We start from the raw sequence: 17388 nt of genomic DNA, 5'->3' as shown, positions 1-17388 counted from the left end.
GACATGGAAGCAACCTAGATATCCATCAGCAGGTGAATGGATAAGAAAGCTGTGGTACATATACACAATGGAGTATTACTCAGCCATCAAAAAGAATACATTTGAATCACTTCTAATGAGGTGGATGAAACTGGAGCCGATTATACAGAGTGAAGTAAACCAGAAAGAAAAACACTAATACAGTATACTAACACATATATATGGAATTTAGAAAGATGGTAACCATAACCCTGTATGAGAGACAGCAAAAGAGACACAGATATATAGAACAGATTTTTTGACTCTTTGGGAGAGGGAGAGGGTGGGATGATTTGAGAGAATGGCATCGAAACATGTATAATATCATATAAGAAATGAATCGCCAGTCTAGGTTTGATGCAGGATAAGGATGCTTGGGGCTGGTGCACTAGGATAACCCAGAGGGATGGTGTGGAGAGGGAGGTGGGAGGGGCGGTTCAGGAGTGGGAACTTATGTACACCCATGGTGGATTCATATTGATGTATGGCAAAACCAATACAGTATCGTAAAGTAAAAAAATAATAATAATAAAATAAAATATAACAAAGCAAAGAGGAAAAAAATAAACATATTGTGAATAGAAAAAAATAAACTTAAACTGGGAAATTATGGTCAAAATTAAAGAAATAAAAAAGGAAAAATGTATTAAAACCTACTTTTCAACTGAGTATTTCTACTAATCATAAAATTATACCTTCTGTATAAGCAATGCACCAAGCTAAATATTTGAGGGCCACTCTGTAGAGGATATGAGAGATGGATGTTAAGAGTAATAGCATTCAGACATAGTTCCAACATTTCATTCCAGGCTGTCTACAAATTTTCAGCATATCTTGGTCTTCAATCCAGGTATAGAAATATAATGAACATTGATTTCTAAATTCAAAAGAAAAACTATTTCACTATCACTTTAAATTTATGCTTTTATAGTAAAGATTCAAGGAGGCAGAAAGTTCAGAGATTGTTGGGCAGATTACTTAATACCTCTGGGTCATAGTTTCCTTAACTGTAATAAAGGAGCAAATTTCAAAAATCTATGCCAAAAATATAATCTTTACTTCCTTTGTTTCTTCATTCCTTCTTTCCCTGCCCACTCTCTCCCTCTCTGCCATAGTTTCTCCTTCTCCTCCTCTCTCTCTGCCTCCCTCTCTTTTTCCTTTTCCTTTCTGAGCTTCTTTTTCTTTTCATATCATTTTGTTTTCTTTGTGATTCATGTGATGATATGTATGAAAGTGTTTATTATAATGCATGTAAATTTGTATTGATGAAAGTGCTGTCAATTCTACATATGATCAAAAATGAACCAATTTTTAGACAATTTCATTGGGCTGCTTTTTTAATGAGCTTTGTGCCTAAAGGTCTATATAAAACACATATTTTGCAAGTATTTTTCCCAGTGTCAGGTTTATGTTTGCATTTTTGTAACCTTTGCTTTGAAACTAAAATCAATGTTACAGTGTTAAATGGCTCATTCCCTGGACAAGACATACTTTCTTTGTAGCCTATACTGTTGTCTTTAGAATAAATATTGCCACCATGGCCAACTGTCAACTATTGGGATAATAATTGGTTCACAATACTCCTGAAAATTTGATGGTTCTTACAGGCCTGTATAAACTGGCTCTAGCACGCTGCTGCCTAAAATCAGCAATTTAGTAATTAATACTGAACAATGTGTGCTAAGTTGCCTCAGTTGTGTCTGAGTCTTTTAGACACTACGGACTGTAGCCCACAAGGCTTCTCTGTCCATGGGGTTCTTCAGGCAAGATTACTAGAGTGGATTGCTGTGCCCTCCTCCAGAGGATCTTCCCAACCCAGGGATCAAACCTACATCTTTTACACACCTACTGCATTGGCAGGCCTGGAGAAAGCAATGGCAACCCACTCCAGTACTGTTGCCTGGAAAATCCCATGGACAGAGGGCCCTGGCGGGCTGCCGTCTATGGGGTCACACAGAGTCAGACATGACTGAAGCGACTTAGCAGCAGCAGCATTGCAGGCCAGTTCTTTACCACTAGTACCATCTGGAAGGTCCAATACTGAACCTACCAGTATTTTAATATTTTAGAAAGTAATGTTGTTCTTTTTTATTCAGATTTTAAATATATGCTAATCAAACAATCAAGAATGAATTAAATATTTTAGAACATATTTTACAAATGAAAGCAGATTCAATTATTTGAATAATCTTCCTTCAGTTCTGTAGTCAGAAATGTTTTGAACTTTGGTTTTCACCATACTTTTAGAAATTGTAATCCAGTTTAAGAGCAATGAACTAGAGTACACACATCAGTGGATTTTAGTATATTAAGAGTTGTGCAATCCTCCCAACTATCTAAATTTAGAACATCATAATCACTCCAAAATAAATCCCAAGCTCATTATCAGTCATTATGTATTTCAATTCCTCCCAGGCCTGGCATCTACTTATCTACCATGCTTCACTGGAACTGCCTATTCTAGGCATTTCATATAAATGGAATCATATAGTATGTGACTACTTTCTTTCACTTTGCATATTGTTTTCAGTGTTTAAACAAGTTGCTATATATATCAGTATTCCATTCCTTTTTATAGTCAAAAATATTCCATTGTATGGAAACAGACATTTTGTTTATCCACTCATCAGTTAATGGATGAAGATGCTGTTTTCACCTTTTGCAGACTGTTAAGAAGATTCACATATAATTTTTTATATTTGTTTTCAATTATTTTTGATATATGCCTAGAAGTACAATTCCTTAGTTATATGGTAACTCTATGGTTAACTTTTTGAGAACTGTCAAACAGGGTTCCAGTGGCTGAACTATTCAACAATCCCACTATCAATATATGAAGTACATTTTTGACACTTGTTACTGTCTTTATTTAACATTTATCTTTAATTGGAGGAAAATTGCTTTACAATATTGTATTGGTTTCTGCCAAAAAACAATGTAAATCAGCCATAAGTATATATATATATATATATATATATATATATATATATATATATATATATATATTTGTCCTCCCTCTTGAACCTCCCTCTCACCCACACCTAATGCCACCCTCTAGGTTGCCACAGAGTATTGGGTTGAGTTCCTTCTGTTACATAGTAACTTCCCACTAGCTATTTATTTCACACATTTTGGTAATGTATATCTGTCAACTCTCTCAATTTGCCCCACCCTTTCCTTCACCACTCTGTGCTCAGAAGTCTGTTCTTGATGTCTGTATCTCTGTTCCTGCCCTGCAAATAAGTTATTCAGTACCATTTTTCTAGATTCCTTATATATATATAGGCTTCCCTGAGAGCTCAGTTGGTAAAGAGTCTGCCTGCAATGCAGGATACCTGGATTCAATCCCTGGATTGGGAAGATCTCCTGGAGAAGGGAAAGGCTACCCACTCCACTGTTCAGGAGTAGAGAATTCCATGGACTGTATAGTCCATGGGGTTGCAGAGACAGACATGACTAAATAACTTTCATTTTCATACACACATGCACACACACATATGTGTGTGTGTATATATATGTATATATATATATGTATATATATATATATATATATATATATATATACAATATTTACTTCTCTCTTTCTGACATTTTATTCTTTATAAAATACTCTAAGTTGATTCACCTGAACTCAGTCTCATAAAAGCAACCCAATCAAAAAATGGACAGAGAAGCTAAACTGACATTTCTCAAAAGAGGATATACAGATGGCAAATAAACACCTAAAAACAAGGTAAACATCACATTACTGGAGAAATGCAAATCAAAACTACAGTGAGGTACTACTCACTCCATTCAGAATGGCCATCATCGAAAAAATCTATAAAAAATAAATGCTGGAGAGGATGTGGAAAAAGGGAATACTCTTGCACTGTTGGTGGAAATGTAAATTTATACAGTCACTATGCAGAACAATATGGATATTCTTTAAAAACTAGGAATAAGAATACCATATGATCCAGCAGCCCCACTACTGGGCATATATTCTGAGGAAAGCATAATTCAAAAAGACATATGTATCTCAATGTTCACTGAAGTACTATTTAAAATCACCAGGATATGGAAGCAGCCTAGTTGTCCATTGACAGAGGAATATATAAAGAAGTTGTGGTACATATATAAATAGAATACTACTCAGCCATAAAATTTTCCTATTTGCAAAATTCAAACATAAGTTGAAGAAAGTCAGGAAAACCAGTAGGCCATCCCAGCATAACCTAAAACTAACCTCTTATGATTATACAGTGGAAGTGACAAATAGATTCAAGGGATTAGATTTGGTAGACAGAGTGCCAGAAGAACTATAGACAGAGGTTCATATCATTGTACAGGAGGTGGTGACCAAAACCAAAAAAGACAAATGCAAGAATGCATAATGGTTGTCTGAGGACCAGACATGGAACAGTGGACTGATTCAAAATTGGAAAAGGAGTATGTCAAGGTTGTATATTGTCACATTGCTTGTTTAACTTATATGCAGAATATATCATGTGAAATGTTAGACCGGATGAATCACAAGCTGGAATCAAGATTTCTGGAAGAAATATCAACAAAAGAAGATATGCAGAGGGGTGTTCCTAAGACAGCGGAGGAATAGGATGGGGAGATCACTTTCTCCCACAGAAATTCATCAAAAGAATATTTCAACACTGAGTAAATTCTACAAAACAACTTCTGAATGCTGGCAGAGGACATCAGGCACCCAGAAAAGCAGATCATTGTATTCAAAAACAGGTAGGAAAAAATATAAAAGATGAAAAAAGAGACAAAGGAGGTAGGGAGGGAGCTCTGTCCTGGGAAGGGAGTCCCGTCCCTGGAAGGGAGTCTTAAAAAGAGAGAAGTTTCCAAACACCAGGAAACACTCTTGCTGCTAAGTCTGGTGAGCCTTGGAAGCACAGACGGCAACATAACAGGGAAGAAAAATAAATAAATAATTAAAACACACAGATTACCGTCCCAACGGTAACTCCCCCAGTGGAGAAGCAGCGCAGATGCCTGCAACCACCACTAGTAAGTGGCAGACGTGCAGGGAGGTGCGGGCCGCAGTGTTTTTTAAGAATCGGGCTGGAATGCCCTGAGTGTAACCAGAGTGAACTAACCTGGGCTAGCATACAAGACTGTGGGATAGCTATCACGCAAAAAGCTCTAACATAAAACACTGCCAGGACTGCACACAGAACAAAGGACGGAACAGAAGTAGCTGGCTGCAGATCATCCCCCTCCAGTGACACGCAGGCAGAGCCAGAAGGGCTGGAAGGGGGCAATTGCAGCCCCGGAGAGACTTTACCTACCAAACTGTAAATAGGCTTCTTTGCTAAGTCTTCTTGGGGTCCTGGACAGTCACCATCCACCTCACAAGGGGCACCAGCACTACACCCAGAAAACTGAGCAGCAGGGCAGGAAAGGCGATAAATCGCAGCGACCGCACTCACCAAACACCTGAGCTACTCGGTCCTGGGAAGGGCACAAAATGCAGGCCCAACCTAATCTGCTCCTCTGAGGGCTACCTGAGAGCAGAGCCTGAGCAGCTTAGACTGGGGAGGTGCATGCAGCCTAGGGCTGGCCTCAGACAGTTCCTGGCGGAGCAACGTAGAGCCTGAGCACTGTGTGCTGTGTGCAGGGGCATGCCCAGTGTGGCTGAGACATTGTGAGCACACGCCAGTGTTATTTGTTTGCAGCATCCCTCCCTCCCCACAGCGTGACTGAACAAGTGAGCCTAAAAAAAAAAAAAAGTGTCCACCACCGCCCCCCTTGTGTCAGGGTGGAAATCAGACACTGAAGAGACCAGCAAACAAAAGAAGTTAAACAGAGGGAACCACCTTGGAAGTGACCCCACACTACCCACAACACCAGAGAAAGTCCCAGATATATCTTTATTATTTTTACGACCATTTTCTCTTTCTCTCTTTTTTTTTGTTGTTGATGTTGTTGTTTGATTGTTTTTTCTTCTTTTCCTTTTCTTCTTTTTCTTTAACCTTTTAAAATTATAAAGTCCTTTATTTCTCCTTTAATTTTAGGTTTATAACCTATTATTAATTTTCAAAAAAAGACCCCTATTTTTAAAGCAAACGCTGTATATATATATATATATATTTCTGTGGTTGTGGTTGTTGTTGTTTAATAATTTTCATTACTTTGTTTCTTCTTCTTCTTCTTCTTCTTCTTTTCTTTAATATTGTATTTTTGAAAATCCAACCTCTACTCTAGATTTTTAATCTTTGCTTTTTGGTATTTGTTGTCAATTTTGTACATTTAAAAACCCAATCTTCAGTACCCAATTTTACCTGAGCGTGAGATTACTGGCTTGACCACTCTCTCCTCCTTTGGACTCTCCTTTTTCTCCACCAGGTTGTCTCTGTCTCCTCCCTCTCCCTTCTCTTCTCTACCCAACACTGTGAATCTCTGTGTGTTCCAGATGATGGAAAACACTTAGCGAACTGGTTACTGGCTGGATTTGTCTCTCTTCTTTTCATTTCCCTCTATTATACTCCTGGCCACCTCTGTCTACTTCCACCATCTCCTCTTCCCTGTATAACTCCGTGAACATCTCTGAGTGGTTCAGACTGTGGCGCGCACATAAGGAAGTGATTGCTGGCTAGCTTGCTCTCTCCCCTTTTGATCCGACCTCATCTCATTTCAGTCACCTCTAACTACCCTCTCCCTCTTCTCTTCTCCATGTAACTCTGTGAACCTCTCTGGGTGTCCCCCAATGTGGAGAAACTTTTCATCTTTAAACTATATGTTTTATCATTCATGCTGTATAGATGGAGAAGTCTTGAGGCTACTGTAAAAATAAAACTGAAAACCAGAAGCAGGAGGCTTAAGTCCAAATCCTGAGAACATCAGAGAACTCTTGACTCCAGGGAACATTAATCAATAGGAGCTCATCAAACACCTCCATACCTAAACTGAAACCAAGCACCACACAAGGGCCAACAAGTTCCAGAGCAAGACATACCAGGAAAATTCTCCAGCAACACAGGAACACACACCTGAGCTTCAATATACAGGCAGATCAAAGTTACTCCAAAACCACTGACAGCTCATAACTCATTACTGGACACTTCATTGCACTCCAGAGAGAAGAAATCCAGCTCCACTCACCAGAACTCCAAAACAAGCTTCCCTAACCAAAAAGCCTTGACAAGCCACTGATACAACCCCACCCACAGTGAGGAAACTCCATAATAAAGAGAACTCCAGAAACTGCTGGAATACAAAAGGCCACCCCAAACGCAGCAATATAACCAAGATGAAGAGACAGAGGAATACCCAGCAGGTAAAGGAACAGGAGAAATGCCCACCAAACCAAACAAAAGAGGAAGAGATAGGGAATCTACCTGAGAAAGAATTCTGAATATTGATACTGAAAATGATCCAAAATCTTGAAATCAAAATGGAATCACAGATAAATAGCCTGGAGACAAGGATTGACAAGATGCAAGAAAGGTTTAACAAGGACCTAGAAGATATAAAAAAGAGTCAATATGTAATGAATAATGCAATAAATGAGATCAGAAACACTCTGGAGGCAACAAATAGTAGAATAACAGAGGCAGAAGATAGGATTAGTGAAATAGAAGATAGAATGGTAGAAATAAATGAATCAGAGAGGAAAAAAGAAAAATGAATTAAAAGAAATAAGGACAATCTCAGAGACCTCAAGGACAATATAAAATGCTCCAACATTCGAATTATCGGAGTCCCAAAGAAGAAGACAAAGAAAGACCATGAGAAAATAGTTGAGGAGATAATAGTTGAAAACTTCCCTAAAATGGGGAAGGAAATAATCACCCAAGTCCAAGAAACCCGCAGAGTTCCAAATAGGATAAACTCAAGGCGAAACACCCGAAGACATATATTCATCAAATTAACAAAGATCAAACACAAAGAACAAATATTAAAAGCAGCAAGGGGAAAACAACAAATAACACACAAGGGGATTCCCATAATGATAATAGCTGATCTTTCAATAGAAACTCTTCAGGCCAGGAGGGAATGGCAAGACATATTTAAAGTGATGAAAGAAAATAACCTACAGCCCAGATTACTGTACCCAGCAAGGATCTCATTCAAATACGAAGGAGAAATGAAAAGCTTTATAGACAAGCAAAAGCTGAGAGAATTCAGCACCACCAAACCAGCTCTCCAAAAATTCTAAAGGATATTCTCTAGACAGGAAACACAAAAAGGGTGTATAAACCAGAACCCAAAACAATAAAGTAAATGGTAATGGGATCATACTTATCAATAATTACCTTAAATGTAAATGGGTTGAATGCCCCAACCAAAAGGCAAAGACTGGCCGAATGGATAAAAAAAACAAGACCCCTCTATATGCTGCTTACTAGAGACCCACCTCATAACAAGGGACACATACAGGCTGAAAGTGAAGGGCTGGAAAAAGATATACCACGCAAATAGAGACCAAAAGAAAGCAGGAGTGGCAATACTCATATCCGATAAAATAGACTTTAAAGCAAAGGCTGTGAAAAGAGACAAAGAAGGACACTACATAATCATCAAAGGATCAATCAAAGAAGAAGATATAACAATTATAAATATATATGCACCCAATATAGGAGCACCGCAATATGTAAGACAAATGCTAACAAGTAAGAAAGGGGAAACTAACAATAACACAATAATAGTGGGAGACTTTAATACCCCACTCACACCTACGGACAGATAAACTAAACAGAAAATTAACAAAGAAACGCAAACTAAATAATACAATAGACCAGTTAGACCTAATTGATATCTACAGGACATTTCACCCCAAAACAATGAGTTTCACCTTTTTCTCAAGTGCGCACAGAACCTTCTCCAGGATAGATCACATCCTGGGCCATAAATCTAACGTTGATAAATTTAAAAAAAACAAAAGAAAGAAAAAAAAAAGAAATCGTTCCAAGCATCTTTTCTGACAATAATGCAGTAGATTAGATCTCAATCACTTGAGAAAAACTATTAAAGATTCCAACATATGGAGGCTGAACAACTCGCTTCTGAATAACCAACAAATCACAGAAGAAATTAAAAAAGAAATCAAAATATTCATAGAAATGAATGAAAATGAAAACACAACAACCCAAAACCTGTGGGACACTATAAAAGCAGTGCTAAGAGGAAAGTTCATAGCAACACAGGCATACCTCAAGAAACAAGAAAAAAGTCAAATAAATAACCTAACTCTACACCTAAAGCAACTAGAAAAGGAAGAAATGAAGAACCTCAGGGTTAGTAGAAGGAAAGAAATCTTAAAATTAGGACAGAAAGAAATGCAAAAGAAACAAAAGAGACCACAGCAAAAATCAACAAAGCCAAAAGCTGGTTCTTTGAAAGGATAAATAAAATTGACAAACCATTAGCCAGACTCATCAAGAAACAAAGGGAGAAAAATCAAATCAATAAAATTAGAAATGAAAATGAAGAGATCACAACAGACAACTCAGAAATACAAAGGATCTTAAGAGACTACTATCAGCAATTATATGCCAATAAAATGGACAACTTGGAAGAAATGGACAAATTCTTAGAAAAGTACAACTTTCCAAAACTGAGCCAGGAGGAAATAGAAAATCTTAACAGACCCATCACAAGCATGGAAATTGAAACTGTAATCAGAAATCTTCCAGTAAACAAAAGCCCAGGTCCAGACGGCTTCACAGCTGAATTCTACCAAAAATTTCGAAAAGAGCTAACACCTATCCTACTCAAACTCTTCCAGAAAATTGCAGAGGAAGGGAAACTTCCAAACTCATTCTATGAGGCCACCATCACCCTAATAACAAAACATGACAGAGATGCCACAAAAAAAGAAAAATACAGGCCAATATCACTGATGAACATAGATGCAAAAATCCTTAACAAAATTCTAGCAATCAGAATCCAACAACACATTAAAAAGATCATACACCATGACCAAGTGGGCTTTATCCCAGGGATGCAAGGATTCTTCAATATTTGCAAATCAATCAATGTAATTCACCACATTAACAAATTGAAAAATAAAAGCCATATGATTATCTCAATAGATGCAGATAAAGCCTGTGACAAAATTCAACATCCATTTATGATAAAAACTCTCCAGAAAGCAGGAATAGAAGGAACATACCTCAACATAATAAAAGCTATTTGTGACAAACCCACAGCAAACATTGTCCTCAATGGTGAAAAATAGAAAGCATTTCCTCTAAAGTCAGGAACAAGACATGGGTGCCCGCTTTCACCACTACTGTTCAACATAGTTCTGGAAGTTTTGGCCACAGCAATCAGAGCAGAAAAAGAAATAAAAGGAATCCAAATTGGAAAAGAAGAAGTAAAACTCTCACTCTTTGCAGATGACATGATCCTCTACATAGAAAACCCTAAAGACTCCACCAGAAAATTACTAGAGCTAATCAGTGAATATAGTAAATTTGCAGGATATGAAATCAACACACAGAAATCCCTTGCATTGCCATACACTAATAATGAGAGAGTAGAAAAAGAAATTAAGGAAATAATTCCATTCACCATAGCAACGAACAGAATAAAATACTTAGGAATATATCTACTTAAAGAAACTAAAGACCTATATATAGAAAATTATAAAACATTGATGAAAGAATTCAAAGAGGACACTAATAAACGGAGAAATATACCATATTCATGGATTGGTAGAATCACTATAGTGAAAACGAGTACACTACCCAAAGCCATCTACAGATTCAATGCAATCCTTATCAAGCTACCAGCGGTATTTTTCACAGAGCTAGAACAAATAATTTCACAATTTGTATGGAAATACAAAAAACCTCGAATAGTCAAAGCAATCTTGAGAAAGAAGTATGGAACTGGAGGAATCAACCTGCCTAACTTCAGGCTCTACTACAAAGCCACAGCCATTGACAGTATGGTACTGGCACAAAGACAGAAATATAGATCAATGGAACAAAATAGAAAGCCCAGAGATAAATCCACACACATATGGACACCTTATCTTCAACAAAGGCGGCAAGAATATACAATGGATTAAAGACAATCTCTTTAACAAGTGGTGCTGGGAAAACTGGTCAACCACTTGTAAAAGAATGAAACTAGATCACTTTATAACACCGTACACAAAAATAAACTCAAACTGGATTAAAGATCTAAACGTAAGACCAGAAACTATAAAACTCCTAGAGCAGAACATAGGCAAAACACTCTCCGACATAAATCACAGCAGGATCCTCTATGATCCACCTCTCAGAATAATGGAAATAAAAGCAAATATAAACAAATGTGATCAATTAAAAATAAAATTAAAAGCTTCGGCACAACAACGGAAACTATAAGCAAGGTGAAAAGACAGCCTTCGGAATGGGAGAAGATATAAGCAAATGAAGCAACTGACAGACAACAAATCTCAAAAATATACAAGCGACTTATTCAGCTCAATTCCAGAGAAATAAACGACCCAATCAAAAAATTGGCCAAGGAACTAAACAGACATTTCTCCCAAGAAGACATATGGATGGCTAACAAACACATGAAAAGATGCTCAACATCACTCATTATTAGAGAAATGCAAATCAAAACCATAATGAGGTACCATTGCATGCCAGTCAGAATGGCTGTGATCCAAAAGTCTACAAGCAATAAATGCTGGAGAGGGTGTGGAGAAAAGGCAACCCTCTTACACTGTTGGTGGGAATGCAAACTAGTACAGCCACTATGGAGAACAGTGTGGAGATTCCTTAAAAAAAATGGAAATAGAACTGCCTTATGACCCAGCAATCCCACTGCTGGGCATACACAACAAGTAAACCAGAATTGAAAGAGACACGTGTACCCCAATGTTCATTGCAGCACTGTTCATAATAGCCAGGACATGGAAACAACCTAGATGTCCATAAACAGTTGAATGTATAAGAAAGCTGTGGTGCATATACACAATGGAGTATTACTCAGCCATTAAAAAGAATACATTGGAATCAGTTCTAATGAGGTGGATGAAACTGGAGCTGATTATACAGAGTGAAGTAAGCCAGAAAGAAAAACACCAATACAGTATACTAACACATATATATGGAATTTAGAAAGATGGTAATGATAACCCTGTGTCTGAGATAGCAATAGAGACACAGATGTATATAACGGACTTTTGGACTCTGTGGGAGAGGGCAAGGGTGGGATGATTTGGGAGAATGTCATTGAAACATGTATACTATCATGCAAGAAATGAATCGCCAGTCTATGTTCAATACAGGATACAGGATGCTTGGGGCTGGTGCACGGGGATGATCCAGAGAGACGATATGGGGTGGGAAGTGGGAGGGGGGTTCAGGATTGGGAAATCATGTACACCTGTGGCTGATTCATGTCAATGTATGGCAAAACCAATACCATATTGTAAAGCAAAATAAAGTAAAAATTAAAAATAAAAAAAGAAGATATGCAGATGATACCACCCTTATGACAGAAAATAAGTAATTAAACAGCCTGTTCATGAAGGTGAAAGAGCAGAGTGATGAAGCTGGCTTAAAACTCAACATTCAAAAAAACTAAGATCATGGAATCTGGTTCCATCACTTCATGGAAAATAGAGGCAGAAAAAAATGAAAATAGTGACAGAGTTTATTTCTTGGTCTCTAAAATCACTGTGGATGGTGACTGCAGACATAGAGTCAAAACTATGATTTTTCCAGTAATCATATATGGATATGGGAGTTGAACCATAAAGTCAGAACACTGAAGAATTGATGCCTTCATACTGTGGTGTTGGAGAAGATTCTTGAGAGTCCTTTGAACAGCAAGGGAATCAAATCAGTCAATCTTAAAGGAAACCCGTCCTGAATATTCATATTGGAAGGACTGGTACTGAAGCTGAAGCTCCAGTACTTTGGTTTCCTGGTGCTATGAGACAACTCATTGGAAGAGAATCTGGTGCTAGAAAAGATTGAGGACAGGAGCAGAAGGGGGTGACAGAGGATGAGATGACTGGATGGCATCACCAACTCAATGGACATGAGTTTGAGCAAACTCAAGGAGATAGCAAAGGACAGGGAGGGTAGGCATGCTGCACCCCATGGGGTCACAAGGAATCAGATATGACTTAGTGACTAAACAACAATAAAAAAGAATGGGTTTGAGTTACTATATTTTTAATGTTAGCTATTAATATCATAGAAGAGCCCACAGTCAAAGGCATTTTGGTTTTGACATCTATTTCTCTAATGAATAATGATGCTGAACCTCTTTTAATGTGCTTATTGGCCATTTTTAAACCATCTTTAGACCAAGCCTTTCTCATGGATTGATACTTCTATACTTTTAATATTTCCTTTGTCTTTAGTAACTATTTTTATCTTAAGGTGTTTTTCCTTTGCTTTTTTGTTTTTAAATCTGACATTAATACTGCAATTCCACTTCTCTTTAGAGAAAAGAGAAATGTTGCAGAGGATGTTTTTTTACATGTTTCAAACTATGTATTTTTTTTAATATGATGTATATCCATTGTAGATACCATAGAGTTAGGCCAAGGCTTTTCATTCTATCAATCTCTGCCTTTCGATTGAAGTGTTTAGACTTTTCATGTGCTGTGCTTAGCCCCTCAGTCATGTCCAACTCTTTGCAACCCCACAGATGGTAGCCTACCAGGCTACTCAATCCATGGGGATTCTCCAAGCAAGAATACTGGAGTGGGTTGCCATGCCCTCCTCCAGGGGATCTTTCCAACCCAGGGATAGAACCCAGATCTCCCACATTGTAGGTGGATTCTTTATGTCTGAGCCACCAGGGAAGCATAATGAATTAGCATTTACATCAGTCATTTTTCTAGTTGTTTACTTTAAAACTTCGATATATTTATTTCTTCCATTACTACCTTCTTTTCATTAAATAACTTTTAGTGTGACATTTAATTGTCTTTTACTTTTTTTAGTGTTTCTCCTGAAGATTTCAATTAATTCCTTAACTTGAAGTATTATTTCTGATTAATACCAATTCATTTTCAATAACATAGAATTTTCTCAACCATAGATTCATGCACTCCCTTCCATCCCCTTTATGGTATAATGATCATGCAAGTTATGTCATTGCATATTATAAATCCAACAACACAGTTTTATGATTATTATCTTATATAATTTTCTTTTAAATTAGATTAGAAAGGGAAGACCTGCAACCAAATACATAATTTTACTATACTTATATTTGCCTATGTAGTTCCTTTATCAGTTTCTCTTTTTGCATTTGTGCACTTGAGTTATTGTCTGTCATCCTCATTTCAGGCTAAAGTATATCCTTTAGTATTTTCACAGAGCAGGTCTGCTAGATATAATTTCTCTCAGTTTTTATTTACCTAGGAATGTATTTATTTTTTCCTTTTTTTGTAAAGATAGTTTTTCAGGTGCTGGAGCTGCTGCTACCACAGGCCAAGGGGAGGCACATCAGTAAGCATGAGAACAAAAGCAGTCAGAATGGTGGGAACAGCAAGTGTGAAGATGGCCAGCATGAGTGGGCAGGGGACTGAGAGGAGCAAGTGGCGGTGAGGGCAGCAAAGGCCACGTGGGCCCACAGATCTGCTCAGCATGTAAAATATGTCATCTCGCTGCATTCTGGCCTCCATAGACTTTAATGAGAAGTTAGCTGTTAAATTTAACTTCTCATTATAATCTAGAGAGTCACAAAGAGTTGGACATAACTTAGGAACTAAAGAGCAAGAAAGCCATCAGTTTTACCGAGGAGCACCTGTATGTAAATAATTTTATCGTATTGCTTTCACAACTGCCTCTTTTACTTTTGATAGGTTAGCTGTGATGTGTTTGGGTATAAATCTTTTTTTAGTTTTCCCTACTTGGTAATGTGTTGAGCTTCTTAGATGTATATTAATATTTTGCATCACATTTGGGGAGGTTTCAGAGATTATTTCTTCATATATTCTTTCTCTCTTCCCTCTCCTGCTGATGCCATTATATATGTATTCATATGCTTAATGGTGTCCCATAGGTCTGCAACCCTACTCACTTTAATCTTTTTTCTTTCTGTTCTTTGGATTGTATTATATCAACTGATTTACCTTAACGTTTGCTGCTTGCTTCTTCTGTAAATATAAATCAGTTGATCAAGACTTCAAGTGATTTTTCATTTCATTTACTGTAAATTTTATTCTAGGATTCTGTATATATATATATATATATAAAAAATTTTAACCTACTGGTACTCTCTATTTTGTCAGATATCATTCTCATATTTTTCTCTTAATTATTTATATGGTATTTCCTTAGTTCTTTGAATATGTTTATAATAGTTGATTTAAATTCTTTGCTCGTAAGCCCAATGTCTGGACTTTCTCAAGTTCAGTTGCTATTGACTGCTTTTGCTTTCCTGTATATAATTTATACCAGTTTTCCTGGGTATGAAAAATACTTACTTTCCTGTTTCTTTGGGGATTTCATTTTTGCTTCATTTTTATGCTCAAAAAAAAAATGAACATTTTAGATAATATAATTTGGCAACTCAGGAATTAGAGATCCTTTACCTATGTTTATTGCTTTTAATATTCATTTAGTTACTGCTCTGGTCTAGTTCTATAAAACTCATGTTATTTCCCATAGGTGCTGACTGAAGTCTTGACTTGGTTAGCTTAATGATCTTACTAGTTAGTGGTCACAAATTTCCTTAAATTCCTTAATGTAACAAATCTCTGTCTATGCCCAGTGTCTCTGTGCATTTGTGTTATAGCATGACTTCAGTGCTCCGACAGTTTACAATTCTGCTTAGCCTTCATTTCCTGCTTGCATACTGCCTCAAAGTCAGCCACTGCTGAGACATTTGGGCTTCCACAGAACCTTACTGGCCAAGGACACAGTGGATGTGTCCTTCTATATTCCCAGGTACATGCCAAAGCTTTTTCAAAATCACTCTACAGACATCTCATTACGTATCATTTTCTTTTCAGATTTTTGGTCACCTCTTATTTGCCCCAGCTGGTATCGTTGCCTTATGCAGTTGCAAATGCAAATGATTTCCACTGATATTTCTATTTTTTGATAATGATTTTCTGGATCATCTATTCTTATAAATCAAGCTCTAAAAGTCATGTCAAATAAAGCTCCAAGGAGCTGCCACAAAAAAAGTCAAGTAGTGAAAACCTCTGGATTTTGCATGTTTGGAGTAGCACCAGTCATATTTTGTTCCCTCCACTGGTTGTTCTATTCTAGTCCATTTACATTCACACAGTTGTGCCCAACTCTTTGAGACCCCATGAACTGTATTCCACCAGACCCCTCTCTCCATGGGATTCTCTGGGTGAGAATACTAAAGATGGTTGCCATTTCCTTCTCCAGGGAAATCTTCCAACCCAGGGATCAAACCCAGGTCTCCCACACTGCAGGCAGATTCTTTACTGTCTGAGCCTCCAGGGAGGTTATTGTTATTCACAACCACTATCGTGAAACTGGCAGTTTTCAAGAATACATGTTGCTAGAAAGAGGGTTATGAGAACAACAGGGCAAGTTAAAACATTACAAGGCTCATTGTTCTTTTCAAGAGTCAGGTATGTTTCTTGAATAAACACTTTTTTGGATATTTGTAAGCCTTTGACTAAGTTTCTGGATTCTAAAAAAGTTGATTTTGACATATATGTCAGTGATCTTGTTGTTTTAAGAGAATAACAGGGTTTTGGAAGTCTTTGTTATTCTGAAATTACTTCTCTCATCAATGTTTTTGGTTGCTATTTTAATTTTTGATTTTCTGCTTTATTAAACAAATGAGGTCTTAAACAAACAAACAAACAAAAGACCCCACAAAATTGTATCCTCTGTTGAAATTGGAGTATAGGGGCCTAAAGATTAAGAAACACACATTACCTACTTGTAATAAATGTCACTTTCAGAGTCCTTTAGTACTACTATAATTTTACATATAAAAACAAATTTCAATATAATTTTTATAATGCTTTCAAGTTGAACTCTCTACAAATGATAAAATTCATATAATAGTGCATAATAATTATTGAAAACAATATATCATAAGCATTGTTTGAAGTCCCATACTTCCAATTCATTAAACAATATTTCATCCCAGACCCACAAACTTTGCATATACATGGTCTTTGCTCTCATGTTGAAAGGGTAGTAAAATAAATAAGTATATACATGAGCAAGATAAATTGGAATATACTAAATATTTCAAAAAGGAAAAAAAAAATCCTGAGATAGTAAGTGGTGGACCAGGTACTAACTTAGAATGTCACATGGATGATCAGTGTGAATGAGTATCATTTGAAGCGAGATGTGAAGAACAAGGAAGAGACAGATAGGCATATACATTCCATGCCAACATAACAGCAAATAAGAATGTCCTGAACCAAAGACAAGTTTGCTATAATCACAAAATAAA

This window comes from Budorcas taxicolor, chromosome 4 (genome assembly GCF_023091745.1).
Source record: "Budorcas taxicolor isolate Tak-1 chromosome 4, Takin1.1, whole genome shotgun sequence".
NCBI classification, from domain to species: domain Eukaryota; kingdom Metazoa; phylum Chordata; class Mammalia; order Artiodactyla; family Bovidae; genus Budorcas; species Budorcas taxicolor.
Note: the sequence above shows the minus strand (reverse complement) of the source record.